Consider the following 21,289-nt stretch of genomic DNA (forward strand, 5'->3'; position numbering starts at 1 on the left):
GGGTCAAAAGACCCAGGCTACGTGTCAGAGCTAGTGGCTGTATATCCCCTCCCGCTGTCCTGACCGGGTCAAAAAGACCCAGGCTACGTGTCAGAGCTAGTGGCTGTATATCCCTCCCGCTGTCCTGACCGGGTCAAAAAGACGCAGGCTACGTGTCAGAGCTAGTGGCTGTATATCCCCTCCCGCTGTCCTGACCGGGTCAAAAAGACGCAGGCTACGTGTCAGAGTGTTAGAGCGAGTTGCTGTATAACCCCTAGCGTTGTCCTGTCCTGTCCTGCCCGGGGTCAAAACGACCCAGGCTACACGTTAGAGGCATAAGCTCTGAGCCAGAGGTACTAGGTAAGCCGTAAACAAACACCAACACCAACACCAAGAACAACTACTACTACTACTACTACTACTAACTACTACTACTACTACTACTACTACTACTACTACTACTACTACTACTACTAATATTGCCTCCGTGGCATGTCCGGACACGTCCCGAAGAGAGAGGTCTTGGGGACTTCCCCCAGCCTGTGTGCCGAAGCTATATGAGTGCTGTGCGTTTCACGGCCAAACAGGTCCTAGAACATATATTTTCCAATGACTCTGACATGACGAGGAAGCGGACGAGGAAGCGTCGAAGAAGAAGACGGGGAGGAATACAACCCAGAGCATGAGGAGACCACAGAGGACGACGACGACGACGACGACGACTACGACGCCGCAGCGCCGCCGCCGGCGCCGCTGCCGACGGCGAGGACGATGTCCAAGTAGAAGAAGGTCAAGGCGTAGAAGACGAACGAGACGATGACGCAGGACGACGACGACCAACAAGAAGAAGAAGAAGAAGAAGAAGAAGAACAAGGGGAAGAACAAAGGGGAAGGTGAAGGTGAAGGAGAGGCGAGGGAGACCTCCGCCGCTTCCGCAGCCGCCGCCGCAGCATCAGCCCCCAGAACACAACACGATATCCCTCGAGTGGAAAGAGAGACATTCGTGTCGAGAAACGGCCAAATCCAATGGTGCTCGGTGCCCTGTGACAACAATCGGGCGTCGGAGGGCGCCGCAGCGGCAAAAAGTAACAGGCCGGTTGCTGAGGTGCCGGAGGACATGAGGCCCGGGCCTACTAGGCAGGCCGTAGGCCAAGGCCGCGACATCCTCTCCACGTTCCGCTTGTTTTTCACACCCGAGATAGAAGACATCATCCTGGAGATGACCAATCTGGAGGCGTTGAAAATACGGAGCCCGAGGCGGCGCAACGGCTGCGGCGGCGCGACGACCACCGCCACTACGCCGACGACCACGAAGACCACGATCCGCGGCGGCCGCTGGAAAGCGATGGACTCCACAGACCTGCGAGCCTACGTAGGGCTGCTCATCCTAGCCGGGCGTGTACAGGTCCCGAGGCGAAGCGGCCTCTAGTCTCTGGGACGCCGAGAGCGGAAGGACCATTTTCCGCGCAACCATGCCGCTCAAAGTCTTTCACGCTTACTCGAGACTCCTTCGCCGACGACCGCCAGACCAGAGCCGAGAGACGCAGCAGGCGGTGGTGACAAACTTGCGGCCGTGAGAGAGGTCTGGGACAAGTGGGGTCGAGAGGCTGCCGCTCCTCTACAACCCCGGGCCCGACGTGACGGTGGACGCAGCAACTGGTCCCTTTCAGAGGTGTGCCGGGCCAACAACACCGTACAAGAGCACAACAACACTGAACACAACACAACACGCTAAAGCTAATCTCTTCTCTTTCCTTCCTCTCCTCTCTCTCTCTCTCTCTCTCTCTCTCTCTCTCTCTCTCTCTCTCTCTCTCCAGGCCGATGTCCTTTCCGGCCAGTATATCCCAAGCAAGCCGGCCAAATACGGCATCAAGACCTGGGTGGCCTGCGACTCCAAATCCAGCTACGCCTGGAAGATGCAGGTCTACACCGGCAAGGCCACATGCGGAGGCCCCAAGAAGAACCAGGGGATGAGGGTCGTGCTCGATTTGGACGCAGGACTCAGGGGTCACAACGTCACCTGCGACAATTTCTTCACCTCATACGAGCTCGTCGCGCCAGCTCCTGAGGAGAACGTCACCGTGGTCGGCACAGTCAGAAAGAACAAGCCAGAGCTCCCACAGGCGCTGCTCGCCTCAAAGGACAGGCTCCTCTTCTCCTCCAAGTTCGCCTTCACGCCCACCACCGCTCTAGTGTCCTACCTGCCAAAGAAAAACAAGAACGAGGCTCACGTTAGCCGTCGCCAGGACAAGAAGCCGGCCATCGTCCTAGACTACAACAGCAGCAAAGGGAGGTGTGGACAACCTAGACAAGGTGATTGGAACCTACAGCTGCAGGAGGATGACCGCGCGCTGGCCCCTGGTCATCTTCCACAACATCCTTGGACGTGTCCTCTTACAACGCTTTTGTCATATGGCGAGAGCTCAACCCTACTTGGATGCCTGGTAAGCGAAACAAGAGGAGGGTGTTCCTCGAGCAGCTGGGAAAGGCACTAGTGACTCCGTTCATACAAAGAAGGGCCCGTCTCCCTCGCACTCGAAGCCTCTGCGGCGCTCGTCAAAGCTGTTCAGAGGGCTACGTATCGTGATCAGCCCCGGCGGGATCACGCCCCGCAGCACCGGCCCAAGTACCCAACCCCGCACAACCCAGTAAGAGGAAGAGGTGTCAGGTCTGCCCCACAAAGAAGGACTGTAAACACACACGGTGTGCACCAGGTGTAACAAATACATCTGCAAAGGCTGTTCGCACGCATACTGTCCCACATGTTCCAATTGGGCCTTTAGTGAGAGGGGGACAGTTCGACCCGGAGGACACGGCGTGTGTACAGAATACCAGGACAACGGGAGGGTTAAAATAAATGCACTGTTGGTTAAGGGCTGTAAGTAAGCATTTCACTGTAATGTCTGCACCTGTTGTATTCGGCGCATGTGACCAATAAAATTTGATTTGATTTGATTTGATTTGTATTCATTGTTTTATTCTGTGCACGTAAAGTCCAAAAAAATTATTGAAACCCAAACCCAAAAACAGTGATTCTTTTTTTAATAATGGAAATCGAAACCGAACCGACCTCAAAAAGCACTAATGGCTCAGTACATAACAACAACTACAGGTGACATTAATGTGGTCCAGTAAACTATCACTCCAACACTATACATGTAAATATGGTTTATATAGTTTAACATTTATTTACAGGAATACATTGGACCAAACAGGTATGTGTGTGTGTATGTGTCTATGTGTGTGTATGTGTCTAGTGTGTGTGTGTGTGTGTGTGTGTCTATGTGTGTGTATGTGTCTGTGTGTGTGTTACTTTGTTAGTCAAATCTGTCACATGTACATTTCATTCAGTGGAATTGAGTTCATACAGAAACAACATTGTTGTGTCAAGAATTTGACAAATAAACATTATACAGACAACAATATTTACAAAGACCAAGAAGCCCAATAACAACAAGATCAATGATTTCTAAATGAAACCAGTTTTTACAACACAGTGTGGTGATTCATTCTATTAATGAATGACTCTAGTTGACAATCTCTGTAAACTTCAACGGTGTGTATTCATGAATATTTACAATCATATGTTTACACACTAGAGAGATATTCTACATTGTTGCTCCAGTGTGTCTTACTGAACATGACCATGATCAGATTGAAACATCATGTTGTGTTTGACACAGGGACCACCTGACACAGGGAAACTGAGGTGACATCAAACCAAACATGAAACCCTGGATAGAGGGGCTCAGTGAATGTGGTGTAGAATGTGTACAGGTGGGTCAGTGTGTCAGAGGAGACTCTGTAGAAGGACAGAGTGCCGGCTGGCCAGTCCAGATACACTCCTACTCTGTGGGATCTGGAGGAGGGGACGTCTATAGTGGTGGGATTATCATTGTGCCAGGCAACACAACTGTTGACAGAGTAGAACAGACTCCAGGACTTGTGATTCCATCCAATCCCACTGTCATTACCACTTCCTCTCCTGCTGATTCCTTTATATGCCACTCCTATGTAAGCCCCTCTCCCACTCCACTCTACCTCCAGTAACAGCGCCCAGTCAGACCCTCTCTACACAGCACCTGTTTCCAGTCAAATCTCTCTGGGTGATCAGGATACGGCTGCTCCTCTTTCCTCCATGTCACCTTTCTGTTCTCCTCAGACAGAGAGAGGTGTCTGTTTACTGTGTTTGGATCCAGTGTGAGATCACAGACATCTGATGGATGAAACCAGACACAATATTAGAAATCATCATCATTCATATTAGAATGATTATATGTTATACTGTATGGTAATATAAAAACACACTTATTCCCATTAATTACACACACATCCTGAACACACACACACACACACAAACAAAAACACATCCTGAACACACACACACATCCTGAACACACACATCCTGAAACACACACACAAACACCCTGACACACACACACACTTCTAATGTAACAGGAACACGCCACCACACACACAGACACACACATTGTCAAAGCAACTCTTTGTAAACTTTGGTGTCCCTGATTTGTGCTTCTGTAGAACTACAGCTGATATTTAATATGACCAAGTAAGTAATGATGGTGGTCTTTGACTTTGACTTCACTTGAATTAAGACTTATTCTTAGTCATATTCTTCACAGCAGTCAACACTCACATTTTCTAAGTCCAGGTTTTATTGTTTTCTCTCCACCATGTTCCACACTGTAGCGGTAAGCAGAAGAACAGACAGTCATTGAGGGATACACCTGAACTCACACACTCACACACACACACACACACACACACACACACACACACACACACACACACACACACACACACACACACACACACACACACACACACACACACACACACACACACACACACACACACACACACACACACACACACACACACACACACACACACACAGCATATAACTTAGTCCAAGTGGTGGTCAGAATGTTTGTCTTAACTAGCCTGATAACTCCAACATGTCTGATATGAACATTGACATAAACCCTCTACATACTTGAGTTTCTCCAGTCTGCAGTGTGGATCCTCCAGTCCAGCAGAGAGCAGTCTGACTCCTGAGTCTCCTGGGTGATTGTAGCTCAGGTCCAGCTCTCTCAGGTGTGAGGGGTTTGACTTCAGAGCTGAGGCCAGAGAAGCACAGCCTTCCTCTGTGACTAGACAGCCTGACAGCCTGCAAAGAGTCAAATCATATTAAAATCACACTGCTATTCTTTGGTGGTGAAAATAGAGTGGCAGTATATATTTTTTTCAACTTTTCAGATACATCAGTTTCCTGAAACCTGCCATATGTATTCCGAAATGGATGTACTGTATCATTATAAAAAATTACAAATGATCAAAATGTATATTACAAATATTTGAATAGACTGACCAGACCAGTTTAAAAAGCAGTATCAGTCAAAAGACAGACAGTGAGGTATCATATTTAGATTGTATTGAGTATACAGTCCACTCCATATCTAGTTTGACAGTGAAGATAACATTTTAAATGTGGCTCTATACTGCAGCATTTTGGATTTGAGATCAAATGTTTCATATGAGGTGACAGTATATTTATTTGAGGGTATTTTCATACATATCTGTTTCACTGTTTAGAAGAATAAAAAGCACTTTATGTATCCAGTCCCCCATTTGAAGAAGTCATAAGTATTTTGACAAATTCACTTATAGTCAAAAGTTGAGTATTTGGTCCCATATTCCTTGAACGCAATGACTCCATCAAGCTTGTGACTCAAACTTGTTGGTTGCATTTGCAGTTTGTTTTGGTTATGTGTTTTGGGTTATGTTTTGCCCAATAGTAACTGAATGGTGGATGATGACTGGAGTAATCTTCTGTCTAAGTGAGTAGATAACAGGTTTCTAAACACTACTGAATTAATCCTAATGATGCCATGATTAAGAAAAATCATGAATGAATCATGAATAATAATGAGTGAGAAATGTACAGAGGCTACAACAAAACATGCTAACCTCTCACCATTACCAATAACAGAGGGGGTATGATCCTTGTTCCTCTGTAACTTTCTCATTCATCATCATTCACGATTCATTCATGATTATTCATAATCATGGTAGCATCCACATGAATGTAGAAGTGTTGAGAAACATCTTCTATTCTTACTGACAATACAAGTGAAGTGACTCCAAAATGACAGGACATTATTCACCATTCAGTTTCTATTAGGAAAAAACATAATCCAAAACACAACCAAAACAAACTGCAAATGTTTTCAACAAGTTTGTAGAATCACAAGCTTGATATAATCACTACGGGCAAGGAATATGAGACCAAATACTAAACTTTTGACTACTGTAATAGACTATAAGTGAATTTGTCCAAATTATTAAGACTTTTTCAAATGGGAGAACTACATACATAAAGTGCTTTCATTTCTAAACCGTAAAACAGATATGTATGAAAATGTCTCAAATAAAAGGTGACATTATATACTGTCACCTAATATGAAACATTCTATCTCAAATACAAAATGCTGGAGCATAGCGTCAAATTTAAAACTGTAAGCTTCACTGTCCAAACACATATGGTGTGGACTATGTGTGCCTGGTAAACACATGTGGATCTGGTGAACAGTTATCACTTGTTGACCAACTACAGGAATACTGACCTCAGAGTCTCCAGTTTACAGTGGGGATTCCCCAGTCCAGCAGAGAGCAGCTTCACTCCTGAATCCTTCAGGTCATTGTTACTCAGGTCCAGCTCTCTCAGGTGTGAGGGGTTTGACCTCAGAGCTGAGATCAGAGAAGCACAACCTTTCTCTGTGACTAGACAGCCTGACAGCCTGCAAAGAGTCAAATCATATTAAAAACCACACTGCTATTCTTTGGTGGTCAAAAGAGTGGCAGTATATTTTTTCAACATATTCAGATATATCAGTGTCCTGAAACCTGTCATATCTATTCAGAAATGGATGTATCATTATTAGAAATGAGAAATTATCAAAGCATTGCTTGTAGAGAGAAACATGTATAGTCCAAATATTTGAGTAGACTGACCAGAGCAGTTTAAAAAGCAGTATCAGTCAAAAGACAGACAGTGAGGTATCATATTTTGATTGTTTTGAGTATACAGTCCACACTAGGGCTGTCTCCGACCCAGAAAAAATATTGGTTTACCGAAAGTCGTCTGTTCTTTCAACCAATGATTGGTCGAAATTGCAAAAAGTGTATTTTTCCATAGATAGACACACCCTATGTGTTTTAGTTTTTCCCAATTGCTAAAACACAATTTTGCAAACTAGGCTGGTTTTATCAAAATACTTAACACAATTCACAAAACCACACACCCAAACTGGAAAATACCTAATATATCCTGCAAAATGAAGCACTGCAACCAAAAAACTACATATAGCATTATCAAAATCAAACGTTTGCACGAAATGGCACACACTTCATTCCATATTACCAGATTTTTGTCTAACCAACTACACTCTGTTGGGCATAATGAAAAGCACTGTCATCTTTAGTATGCTTTGCCATAATACTAAAATAGTTCAAATTGTAGAAAATTCTTCAGATTGTTCACATGCACAGAAATATTTGCAGATACACACATGCTGTTGAAACATTTGTATTTTTATTTTTCACCAAACAAGTCAGTGCAACATATGCACAGCAGATATATTTACATTGCACTGAAAAAAAATATGCTCACAAAAAACAGTAAACTGAAAAAGAAAATTGCAGAAAAAATGTGCAGAAAAAATATATATACAAAACAAAAAAGAGGCAAGAAAAATAATTAGGCAGAATCTTGCCGCACAGCTGGGTCTGGCCACAACGCCTCGTCCACATCACAGCTGGGTCTGGCCACAACGCCTCGTCCACATCACAGCTGGGTCTGGCCACAACGCCTCGTCCACATCACAGCTGGGTCTGGCCACAACGCCTCGTCCACATCACAGCTGGGTCTGGCCACAACGCCTCGTCCACATCACAGCTGGGTCTGGCCACAACGCCTCGTCCACATCACAGGCAATATCTTCCCTTGCCAGACATCGAGGGAAGAAGCACCTTGAGTGCCTTATCCATCCCTGAATCGCACCCACATCAATCTCATCACATGGCTCTTCCATAGCCTGCACAAGAGGCATGCCGAAAATAACTCTTCTGTGGGGTTCAGAAATGGTGAGTATGGTGGGAGGTATTGCACGAGAAATGGTGGGTGGTCAGCAAACCAGTTTTGGACTGGGGCTGCACGATGAAAGCTCACGTTGTCCCATACTACAACGTACCGGGTTCTTTGATGGTCTGCATCATTCATACGCTCTGGTGGTATGAGAATGTTGTGGAGTCTGTCCAGAAATGTCAGAATATGGGCTGTGTTGTATGGTCCAAGGTTGGCATGACGGTGGAGGACACCATGCGTATTGGAGATGGCAGCGCACATTGTGATGTTCCCACCACGTTGGCCAGGAACATCTATAATGGCTCTGTGGCCAATGACGTTTCTCCCCCTTCTTCTGGTCTTTGCTAGGTTGAACCCAGCCTCATCTATAAAGATGAACTCATGTGGGATTGCATGAGCATCCATTTCCAGTACTCCCTGAAAACAAAGAACAAAAGCAATCAATATGGTGTTATCCAGTACACTAGGAAACAATGATGCGTGTAGTGTACTGCAGTCAATATTGTACTTACATCCACATATGCTCGTCTGACCTCTTTGTTTCCTTTGAGAGTTTCTCTCAAACGGCACCTTATAAAGTTGTTTCATTCTGATTTGGTTTCGCTTGAGAATGCGAGCCAATGTGGACAGACTGACTCGTTGAATGTTGTTGAATATGGTGTTGTCTTGGATGATGTGGCTTTGAATTTCTCGTAATCTGATTTCATTATTTTCCAAAACCAAGTTTACAATGGCAGCTTCCTGTACCCGGTGAACATTTGACCCCTTCCTCCACCATGGCTGCGTCTCTCTCAGTCCTTTAGAAAAACAAAAAAACTAAAATATAGGGCTTGGACAATGCAGCCTTAAGATATTTCCCCCACAGTAGAGTAAATTGTACAGGAAACATGTAGACATCAGCCATTCATGAAGTAAACAGGTGTCACCCACCTGATACACTATGACATGGGGTGTACTACATGGTGTGAAAGAAATGTTGGTTACATACCTGTACTCCAATCTAAATGTCCGGATGACACAGGCGACAGTAAAACGGCTCAAGTTGGGCTGCACTCTCTGTCCAGCCTCTCGCATTGTCAGCCCATGGTTGATGACATGATCAACTAAGGTTGCTCTGATTTCATTTGAAAGTTGTTGTCTTCTTTGGCCATGAACTCCTCTACCAGCTCTACCCCTACCTCTCACTCTTCCTCCCCCTCTCATTCTCACCTCCTTCCTCTTCCTCTCTCTCTCTGCAACATCTTCCATTGTTGTTGTAAAACAAAAGGTGCTCACCTGTAGTCTTTTCATAGTGCTTACTTCCTGATTGAAGTGGTAACAATGAACCATTGAGGTGTTTGGCCAGGTGGCACATGTATTGGCCAATTAGCTCATGTAGTGTCATTTTCAATGGCAGTGTTTTGAAAAGGCAAACATGTGACTTTATGTCAGATTGTTGTGTCTTATGCAGAGAACCGTGTGCAGTGCATTTAAAAAGTGCCATTTTGAATTGCAAAATATGTGTAAAGCAGAAAATGTCTTTAGACTTTTGGAGACTTGAGAAGAGGTTTGGCTCTCTGTGTGTCAATTTAAATAATTGTGCTGTGCATGTCATTTAAAATCAACTATATTCACTGAGCTTGTCTGATGCTTAAAGCTTACGGTTTGATTAAATAAGACAAATGCCTCAAGAGGGCACCAGAGATCTAGATAACCAGAAGAACAAAAACTTAACCTGACCCAACTATTCTCCTCCCGCGCCTGCTGGCTTTCTCAGATCCTGCCATTACTCTCCTGAAGTTGCTTGTGAGGCTACACGAGGAGTCGGCAAACCATTCTCATGTGGAATGCCAATTTATCTTCACATTTCTACCGATCTGCGTGCCAGTTATGGTTTTCATATGCAAATGATTGTGAAACAGTTATTTTTTTATATCTCTAAATCATTGTCATGTGGTTAATCAAAATTCTATCCAAATCTAAATGAAAATGAAACAAACCTAAAAAAAGTAACTTCTGTTGCCATTTCCAACTTTGTAAAAATAGCCTACATAAAGCCAAAAAATAAAAACATTGCAGCCTGCAGGTAGAAAATATCCTGATAATAATAAATATCCTATAAATCACATTGGCCTGTCTGCAAGGAACTTGAAACATTGTATAAACCGTTAACTTGGGCCTGGCAGGAAGCTTGTACTAGTGAACTTGCAACATTGTATAAAATATTATGGGCCCTCAGAGTTTCCTGCTCCAGTGAGCTCGGGACAGACACAGCTGTAGGCGCAAGGGATAAGAAGCAGTGCTTGACTTGGGCAGGAGCTGACCGGAGCTGAGTACCGGCACCTCAAATGTTCTACTGCTTGAGCTCCTGTTCCTCTCCATAGAATATTAGCTCAAAAGTATTGTGGAGCTCCTGCACCTAAATATATACAGTTCCAGCACCCAAAAATAGTACCGGAACCTGTTTCAGACCAAGTCAAGCACTGATAAGTAGTAATCAGGTAGGCCTATTTTATGACGTTTCCACTGGATCAGAGCATTTTTCCCTTTCACACTATGTGGTTATTGAAAGGAGAGAGCTGGAAAGATTTTTCAAACACATTGAGGAACTATTGTAATTCTCAATGGATGTAAAAATAGACTTAATTTGCTTGCTGTTTGAGGTGAAGAAAACATTATTTTGAGAAACTCCAAAGGTCATTAGTGGTGATGCGTTAAGCCAATCAGAAATACTATCAGATCCTCAAATGGGCACATTTATATGCCTACATTAGCGTTCAGGCCAGGTAGCCTATAGGCCGACTTCTATGCATGTGCGTCCTTACTCAACATTGACAGGAGCGCTCCAAACAAAAGACAATGACTAAATTGACAAAACTCGTAAATGGAATGAAATAAACCATAACTTTTTCTCACAAGTGTAGCATAGGTTGTGTGCTCTGCAAACAATGTGTCCACTCTGACAATGAGAACGGAAGACCGGAATAATAATATTGAATATATTAAAATACATTACCGTAACCACAGTAACAAACATTGTAGATTATAAATTATACGAATTAACGGTAAATGTTCTACTAGTGATATACATAATGGGGAATTGATATACACTAACAATAAAATTGTTATCACTTGTTGACCAAATACAGGACTACTGACCTCAGAGTCTCAACTTTACAGTGAGGATTCCCCAGTGCAGCAGAGAGCAGCTTCACTCCTGAATCCTTCAGGTCATTGTTACTCAGGTCCAGCTCTTTCAGGTGTGAGGGGTTTGACTTCAGAGCTGAGACCAGAGAAGCACAGCCTTTCTCTGTGACTCCACAGCCTGACAGTCTGACAAAGATATCATCAAGATTTCACAAACACACTTTTAATTTAACACGAGTAGTGTAGAAGGACAATAGCAGATGCATTTGGTTTATTCTCTCAAACAACATATAGATTTATCTTAGAATTGTATGTAGTCATATTGTTATACTAATGTGAACATCAATGCATTGATTCAATATGTTTTTCAATATAATATTATATATTATATACAGTGGGGAAAAAAAGTATTTAGTCAGCCACCAATTGTGCAAGTTCTCCCACTTAAAAAGATGAGAGAGGCCTGTAATTTTCATCATAGGTACACGTCAACTATGACAGACAAATTGAGAATTATTTTTTCCAGAAAATCACATTGTAGGATTTTTTAGGAATTTATTTGCAAATTATGGTGGAAAATAAGTATTTGGTCACCTATAAACAAGCAAGATTTCTGGCTCTCACAGACCTGTAACTTCTTCTTTAAGAGGCTCCTCTGTCCTCCACTCGTTACCTGTATTAATGGCACCTGTTTGAACTTGTTATCAGTATAAAAGACACAACCTCAAACAGTCACACTCCAAACTCCACTATGGCCAAGACCAAAGAGCTGTCAAAGGACACCAGAAACAAAATTGTAGACCTGCACCAGGCTGGGAAGACTGAATCTGCAATAGGTAAGCAGCTTGGTTTGAAGAAATCAACTGTGGGAGCAATTATTAGGAAATGGAAGACATACAAGACCACTGATAATCTCCCTCGATCTGGGGCTCCACGCAAGATCTCACCCCGTGGGTCAAAATGATCACAAGAACGTTGAGCAAAAATCCCAGAACCACACAGGGGGACTTAGTGAATGACCTGCAGAGAGCTGGGACCAAAGTAACAAAGCCTACCATCAGTAACACACTACGCCGCCAGGGACTCAAATCCTGCAGTGCCAGACGTGTCCCCCTGCTTAAGCCAGTACATGTCCAGGCCCGTCTGAAGTTTGCTAGAGTGCATTTGGATGATCCAGAAGAGGATTGGGAGAATGTCATATGGTCAGATGAAACCAAAATATAACTTTTTTGGTAAAAACTCAACTTATCGTGTTTGGAGGACAAAGAATGCTGAGTTGCATCCAAAGAACACCATACCTACTGTGAAGCATGGGGGTGGAAACATCATGCTTTGGGGCTGTTTTTCTGCAAAGGGACCAGGACGACTGATCCGTGTAAAGGAAAGAATGAATGGGGCCATGTATCGTGAGATTTTGAGTGAAAACCTCCTTCCATCAGCAAGGGCATTGAAGATGAAACGTGGCTGGGTCTTTCAGCATGACAATGATCCCAAACACACCGCCCGGGCAACGAAGGAGTGGCTTCGTAAGAAGCATTTCAAGGTCCTGGAGTGGCCTAGCCAGTCTCCAGATCTCAACCCCATAGAAAATCTTTGGAGGGAGTTGAAAGTCTGTGTTGCCCAGCGACAGCCCCAAAACATCACTGCTCTAGAGGAGATCTGCATGGAGGAATGGGCCAAAATACCAGCAACAGTCTGTGAAAACCTTGTGAAGACTTACAGAAAACGTTTGACCTGTGTCATTGCCAACAAAGGGTATATAACAAAGTATTGAGAAACTTTTGTTATTGACCAAATACTTATTTTCCACCATAATTTGCAAATAAATTCATAAAAATCCTACAATGTGATTTTCTGGATTTTTCCCCCTCATTTTGTCTGTCATAGTTGATGTGTACCTATGATGAAAATTACAGGCCTCTCTCATCTTTTTAAGTGGGAGAACATGCACAATTGGTGGCTGACTAAATACTTTTTTCCCCCACTGTACATATTATAATGCATATTTTTCTCTAAACTGAATATTTATTCCTGATAATAAGTACTGAAATGTCATTGTATGTACTCACAGAGCAGCTCTGGAGGTTTTGACCACTGGCAGCAGCCTCAGAAGACCTTCCTCTGATCTGGAGTATTTCTTCAGGTCAAATACATCCAGCTCCTTTTCTGAAGTCAGCAACACAAAGACCAGAGCTGACCACTGTGCAGGTGAAAGTTCTTCACTGGAGACACTTCCTGATCTCAGGTATCTTTGGATCTCCTCCACTAGAGAATGGTCATTAAGTTCATTCAGACAGTGGAACAGATTGATGCACCTCTCTGGAGAGGGATTCTCTCTGATCTTCTTCTTGATGTACTTGACTGTTTCTTCATGGCTCTGTGAGCTGCTTCTTGTCTTTGTCAGTAGACCTCGTGAAGTGCTTCTGATTGGACTCCATTGAGAGGCCCAGAAGGAAGCGGAGGAAAAGGTCCAGCTTTCCCGTCTCACTTTGTAAGGCTTTATCCACAGCACTCTTGTAGGAAGTAACTTCAGGCTTGTCTCTGAACAGCGCAAAACATTCCTGGACGTTGATTGCGGTTTGGCCGTTAGATTCTCATTGTTGTTGATGAATGAGAGGAACACATATACAGCAGCCAGAAACTCCTGAATGCTCAGATGAACAAAGCAGTACACCTTGTTCTGGTACAGCCCACATTCCTCTTTAAAGAGCTGTGTGCACAATCCTGAGTACACTGAAGCTTCATTGACATCAATGCCAGCCTTTTTTAGGTCTTCTTCATAGAAAATCAGATTGCCATTCACGAGCTGTTGAAAAGCCAGTTTTCCCAGTGACAGAATGCTCTCTTTATTCCAGTGTGGACCTGTCTCTTCTTTCCCAAGATACTTTTCATTCTTCTGTTTGGTATGAAACTCCACAAGGTGTGAGTACATCTCAGTCAGAGTCTTGGGCATCTCTTCTCTCTTATATTTCAGCATGTGTTCAAGGACGATTGCAGAAATCCAACAGAAGACTGGAATGTCGCACATGATGTGGAGGATCCTTGATGTCTTTATGTGTGAGATGATTCTGCTGGCCATATCCTCATCACTGAATCTCTTCCTGAAGTACTCTTCCTTCTGTGGGTCATTGAACCCTCGTACCTCTGTCACCTGGTCAACACACCCTGAAGGGATCTTATTGGCTGCTGCAGGTCTGGTAGTTATCCAGAGGAGAGCAGAGGGAATCAGATTTCCTTTGATGAGATTTGTCAGCAGAACATCCACTGAGGTTGACTCTGTGACGTCACAACAGATCTTGTTCTTCTGGAAGTCTAGGGGGCAGTCGGCACTCATCCAGACCATCAAAGATGAACAGAACTTTGTACTTGTCGTAGTTGGAGATTCTTGATTTTTTGGTTTCCATTGAGAAGTGATTGAGAAGTTCAATCAAAGTGTGTTTTTTTCCCTTTCATCAAATTCAGCTCCCGAAAAGGGAATGAAAATACCAATTGGACATCCTGATTTGCTTTTTCTTCAGCCCAGTCCAAAATGAACTTCTGCACAGAGACTGTTTTTCCAATGCCAGCGACTCCCTTTGTCAGCACAGTTCTGATAGGTTTGTCTTGTCCAGTTAAGGGTTTGAAGATGTCGTTACATTTGATTGCAGTCTCTGGTCTTGCTTGTTTCCTGGCTGTAGTCTCGATCTGTCTCAGCTCATGTTCATTATTGACCTCGCATTTTCCACCCTCTGTGATGTAGAGCTCTGTAGATCTTATTGAGAAGTGTTGGATTTCCTTGTTTAGCGATCCCCCCTCAAATACAAATTGAAACTTCTTCTTTAGATTAGATTTGAGTTCACGTTGGCAAATCACAGCAAGCTCATCTGAATCTATAAATAACACAGAGGATATTAATATTCTGTCTGATTTAATGCCTACAATATTGTACGACTGTGTTATAAAGTTTGATGAGGTCACTAGGTGTTGTGTTAAGGCTGCTACAATATCATTGAGTTACACAGCTACTTTAGCTGTACTTTAGCTACAGCTTTGAAATGTTTGTTCTAAAACAGCATTCAACATGAGGCAGACAGCTCTTACTTTTCTCCAGTGTGTCAGCAAGCTCCTTCTGGTTCATTTTCCTCAGGACGTGAAGTGTGCTCTTCAGAGCCCCCTCTCTGACACTGCTCTCCTGCTTCTCATCTTCAGCGTCCACCACTTCCTTATCCTGCTTCTGACTCTCAAAGCCTTCTGGGAGTTCTGGACTAAGAATCCTCTTGAACATCTTCATAATTCTGCTTTGAAAGATGATAAACTTGTAACCTCAATTTTGAGAAAAATGGCCTTTGAAAGTTTTGGTACACCAACTGGAGAGCTCTTCTTTATCTACAGTGGTATTACTTTGGCAGATAATGTCACCCATCTAAATAAAAAGTATACAGTGAGGGAAAAAGTATTTGATCCCCTGCTGATTTTGTACATTTGCCCACAGACAAAGAAATGATCAATCTATAATTATAATGGTAGGTTTATTTGAACAGTGAGAGACAGAATAACAACAAAAAATCCAGAAAACGCCTGTTACCTTGGCCGTGTGTTTTGGGTCATTGTCATGCTGGAATACCCATCCACGACCCATTTTCAATGCCCTGGCTGAGGGAAGGAGGTTCTCACCCAATATTTGACCGGTACATGGCCCCGTCCATCATCCCTTTGATGCGGTGAAGTTGTCCTGTCCCCTTAGCAGAAAAAACACCCCAAAGCATAATGTTTCCACCTCCATGTTTGACGGTGGGGATGGTGTTCTTGGGGTCATAGGCAGCATTCCTCCTCCTCCAAACACGCGAGTTGAGTTGATGCCAAAGAGCTCCATTTTGGTCTCATCTGACCACAACACTTTCACCCAGTTCTCCTCTGAATCATTCAGATGTTCATTGGCAAACTTCAGACGGGCATGTATATGTGCTTTCTTGAGCAGGGGGACCTTGCGGGTGCTGCAGGATTTCAGTCCTTCACGGCGTAGTGTGTTAGCAATTGTTTTCTTGGTGATCATTGACAAGATCCTCCCGTGTAGTTCTGGGCTGATTACTCACCGTTCTCATGATCATTGCAACTCCACGAGGTGAGATCTTGCATGGAGCCCCAGGCCGAGGAGATTGACAGGTCTTGTGTTTTTCTTCCATTTGCGAATAATCGCACCAACTGTTGTCACCTTCTCACCAAGCTGCTTGGCGATGGTCTTGTAGCCCATTCCAGCCTTGTGTAGGTCTACAATCTTGTCCCTGACATCCTTGGAGCACTCTTTGGTCTTGGCCATGGTGGAGAGTTTGGAATCTGATTGATTGATTGCTTCTGTGGACAGGTGTCTTTTATATAGGTAACAAGCTGAGATTAGGAGCGCTCCCTTTAAGAGTGTGCTCTAATCTCAGCTCGTTACCTGTTATAAAAGACACCTGGGAGCCAGAAATCTTTCTGATTGAGAGGGGGTCAAATACTTATTTCCCTCATTGAAATGCAAATCAATTTATAACATTTTTTGACATGCGTTTTTCTGGATTTTGTTGTTGTTATTCTGTCTCTCACTGTTTAAATAAACCTACCATTTAAATTATAGATTGATCATTTCTTTGTCAGTGGGCAAACGTACAAAATCAGCAGGGGATCAAATACTTTTTTCCTTCACTGTAGTTGACGTAATAACTAGACTATATACAAGGAGCCAGTACTGAGTCACGTGCAGGGGTACAGGAGAACTAGACTATATACAAGGAGTACCAGTACTGAGTCAATGTGCAGGGGTACCAGGTAGTTGAGGTAATAACTAGACTATATACAAGGAGTACCAGTACTGAGTCAATGTGCAGGGGTACCAGGTAGTTGAGGTAATAACTAGACTATATACAAGGAGTACCAGTACTGAGTCAATGTGCAGGGGTACCAGGTAGTTGAGGTAATATGTACATGTAGGTAGGGGTAAAAGTGACTAGGCAATCAGGGATAGAGATTACATCTCCTCATCCAGGGAGTGCACACACACACACACACACACACACACACACACACACACACACACCACACACACACACACACACACACACACACACACACACACAGGGAATGTTGTGTTTGTTTGATAATGTTTCAGGACTATGAAAATGGAAAAAGGATTAGCCTATGGATTATGAAAACAACAAAAATAAATGGTAAAATGGGGAGAGGAGAAATGACTAGAGACAGTGTTGTTTAACTCACTGACCATGACCCATGAGTTCTTCTTACCTTTGTTCACTAGAAAAGTCTCCCTCTGTAAACAGTATAGGTTGATGCATAGACCGGTCACTCTTCATTGACACACAGCTGGGTACAGGGGAGGCTGGTCTCTCCTGCTTGATTGGGCTTCAACACAACAGAGACAAACATTACGTCTCTCATCTACTCTGAGCTCAGATGGGGAAACAAGAGTTTCATTCCCAAACGCTATATATCCATTTTCAGAAATGTTGGTCAATTAGCTTTTATTGTTTAAAGAAATTATTAAACCACTACAAGGCTTTATAAAGGCATCTAAAGTGTGTAATTTCCACTTTAAAATGTCAGACTTGATTTTCCCTGATGAAAATGAATGAACCCCTACAGAAAATATCCCTTAATTATAATCCGCCTAAAAATACACATTTGCTATTGCTGCAGGATTATGTTCCTGCTGTGAGAAACTGGGTCAAATTAAGATATGGCATCTGTAAATGCATTCATCTTAATGTAGCTAGGTGAGACAACCACGTATCACAGTCAAATATACAGGATACGAACATTACATTTCAGCAAAACAATGGTTTTAAATCACATCTCAAATCTACAATAGTTATATTGAAGGTACTCATTAGTAATCATTTCTGATGAAAAAACAAAATTGTGATTTTCTTTTCTCCTATATAGCGTTTTGGAATATAAATTCTTTAACAATATTGTCAGCTCACCTCTTGTCTTTGGTGTCATGTTCCCCAGAGAGACTCATTTTAGAGGCAGGGCCCCCCTCCTCTCTCTTCCCATAGAGACTCATTTTAGAGGCAGGGCCCCCCTCCTCTCTCTCCCCAGAGAGACTCATTTTAGAGCACTGACCCCTAAACAGAGATCCAGCATGTTGGTTGTGGTTAACACAGTGACAACTAATTATTGAATGTCAATTGTTCTCTTTTATTCATTATCTCTCAGAAATAAAACATTAACTAACAGACACATCCAAACAGTCAGGTTATTTAATGCAATTGCTTTTTCTAGCCCAATGACTACTCAAAACCCACCCACAAGCCCTGAAAACTAGGCCAAAACATAGCCCCTGATATGCCTACATCTTATTTCAGACAGCCTCCAGTAGCCTGGGCAAGATGTAGGCAAGATGTAAGCTGAATGATTTAGCAGCTTGCTTAGTTCAAATTGACAGATTAATTTATTTAACTTGAATAGCAAGACGATTTTGAGGTAGGAAGTGCTTCTGTTGCCCAGTAGCCTGCTGGAATAGGCTACTGAGGATGGGGTCATAATTTCAATCACTGAATGAAATATTAATAATATGGATATGAACTGAATAGGCCCATGCTTGTCAACAACAGCCAGGTTATTTTGATAACTTCCAATTGAATTAACTAAACACGGCCATTTATTAATTGCATAATAAAAAGGCTACAACAATAAACTGAAGTTATAGGCTTAGATTATTGTTCAGAAATATAGAAATACTCACTTTATTTTTTAGTTCTCTCCATATAGTGTTTTCTGCTCTGTCGTCTCAAAATGGATCCTGTACAAAAGAACACATTTACTTTCTGTTTCACTCAGCAGGCTCCACACCCTGATAATAAAGTGTTTTATTGGTATCTTCCAGTAGATGGCAGTAAACACCTGCTGTAACTAGACTTTACAACAGTAAGTGTTATGTTTCTTGGTCCTGGTGACTCCTGGGAAGTGTCTCAGAGGAGGAGTGCTGACCTAGGATCAGGTCCCCCTGTCCATGTAATCTTATTCATTATGATTGTTTTGTCTCATGTCTCTTTATATTAATATAGCCTGGGTACTATGTAGCTGTATTGAAATCACCTTGTTGTATAACCTTCTTTGTTGCTCAGTGGTACTTCAATTGGCCGGACCATGCCCAATTCTTTCACACAGTAATGCTCCAGCATCCACTCAGAGCTTATGCATCTAATGCATTCCTCAAATACTGCAGAGTTGTTAAGCAAGTCCCTGAGATCATCATGTTCAACCACGTTTATTTGCTTATTTGTAAGATGAAACCTGAGAGGATCACTGTAGTGTGTCATAAATGCATCAAAAATGGTTCTGAGGTCCTCAACAATGCTATTCTGTACCGTAGCTGGGATGCAGTGTTCTTTCCTGATTTCCAAAATCAAAAAATAGATATTCTTTTTGAGACCTTCAATTAGCTGCTCAGTGTTGATCTCTGTGGCTTGAACATATTCAGCCTCTGGCAGACTCTCTACATCGCTCATGTCATCTTCAATGGGATCAGTCCCCGTCTCAAATTCATCATGAGGGCAATTCTCATCTAAGTTGGGGCTTAAAAGCTCTGTGGTTTTGGTAGATGTGTGACCGATAGGCGCTAAAAACATATATTTGCTTTCCCACACCCATTAATTCCACAGGTAATTAGAAAATGTGGTTCATGCTGGTGATAGAGGCCAATATGTGTGAGTCGTCTGGACACAAAGACAGTATGCTCGTTGCAAAGTGGACAATTGAAGAGAGTTGGCATTCTTCAGAAAGATTGTGAACCTTGGAATGATGGGATGGAATCATGGAGATCATTGGTACTCAGCCACTTGCAGACATCATCAAGGGACCAGTCTTCCACAGCCACACTCAAATTCAAGTTGACACATAGCGCAAAAGTGAAATGTATTAGTGTTGAGGCTAAAACAAAACCTATCCCACTCTTTCCAGACAACCACCTTTCCTCCTAATTTGTATTTATGGTTGTTCCATAAAGAAGCAGAGCTTGTCAGGAAAGGTGAAGATGTCTGTCTCTTATGTATCTGATGTCATATTTCTTAGTATGGGACATTATTGGATTCTGCGGTCCCACATTTAAGTGTTGACTCAGATAATATGATGCTCCAAATGGGGCATTAAGTTCTTCTTCCATGTCAACCCAAATTGGCCTATTAGAGTTCTCAATAAAGAGCCTATTTGGGCAAGTTATAAAGGCTTCTTGCTATAATTACATGTTAGGGAGCTTTAATCCTCCATTCTAAGTCTTCACCTGTAATCTAGCTTGGTTCATCCTCGCCCTTTTAATAGTCCAAATGAATCATTTTGTCTATGGTGTTAAAGGTGTAGGCAGGTATGGACAGTGGAAACATGCTGATGACGTAATTCCGTTTAGGAGCTTTAACCATCTTTATAACATGTGGCCTACCCCACAATGAGATGTATAGCTTGTCCCAGTTCTTCAACTGGAGTTGAATTTTGTTCAAACACTGTATTGATTGATTGATTGATTGACTGCAAATACATTCATTCACCATTCAGTTAGTGTTGGAAAAGATGAAGGAATGACATAAAACACACAATAATCAAACTGTATTGATTGATTGATTCACTATTCAGTTAGTATTGGATTGACAAAGGAGTAACACAGAACACACTATAATCACACTTCAAATACATCCAAATACTTTATAGAGACTAACCTGTTAGTAGATCCATAGTGAGCTTTAAACGTTGTCTTGCTTTGGTCTGAAATACAGAGGACAGAACAATCCGCCCCAATACACCAACCTGAAAGACATCAATTAGACACAAACACAACATAAACAACATGAGTATTCAATATCAAATGCATCTAGCTAATCTGATCTGTTTTATGTATTCTTCTTTTTGTCAAGTCGAACATAATCTACATTGGGTCATCTGTGTGTGTGTGTGTGTGTGTGTGTGTGTGTGTGTGTGTGTGTGTGCTACCTGTTCGTGGTGGTTGATACATTTTTCTATCCGAGCTCACAGCTCCCAAACTCTCCACCA

General features: G+C 42.8%; 1 long non-coding RNA gene across 2 annotated transcripts; it reads right to left on the bottom strand.

Annotated features, from left to right (window-relative positions):
- Window positions 1–5,133: 5,133 nt before the first annotated feature.
- LOC121556034 lies at window positions 5,134–21,272 on the bottom strand. 2 transcript variants are annotated; one of them, XR_006658304.1, is made up of 3 exons: window positions 21,230–21,272; window positions 20,959–21,046; window positions 5,134–5,170 (listed from the first exon to the last, which is right to left on the bottom strand). It is a non-coding gene; the product is annotated as an uncharacterized LOC121556034 (long non-coding RNA). The 2 variants fall into 2 exon arrangements; XR_006658303.1 differs by lacking the exon at window positions 5,134–5,170 and adding an exon at window positions 19,010–19,049.
- Between the last annotated feature and the right edge of the window lie 17 nt (window positions 21,273–21,289).

This window comes from Coregonus clupeaformis, unplaced genomic scaffold, assembly GCF_020615455.1.
Source record: "Coregonus clupeaformis isolate EN_2021a unplaced genomic scaffold, ASM2061545v1 scaf0149, whole genome shotgun sequence".
NCBI classification, from domain to species: domain Eukaryota; kingdom Metazoa; phylum Chordata; class Actinopteri; order Salmoniformes; family Salmonidae; genus Coregonus; species Coregonus clupeaformis.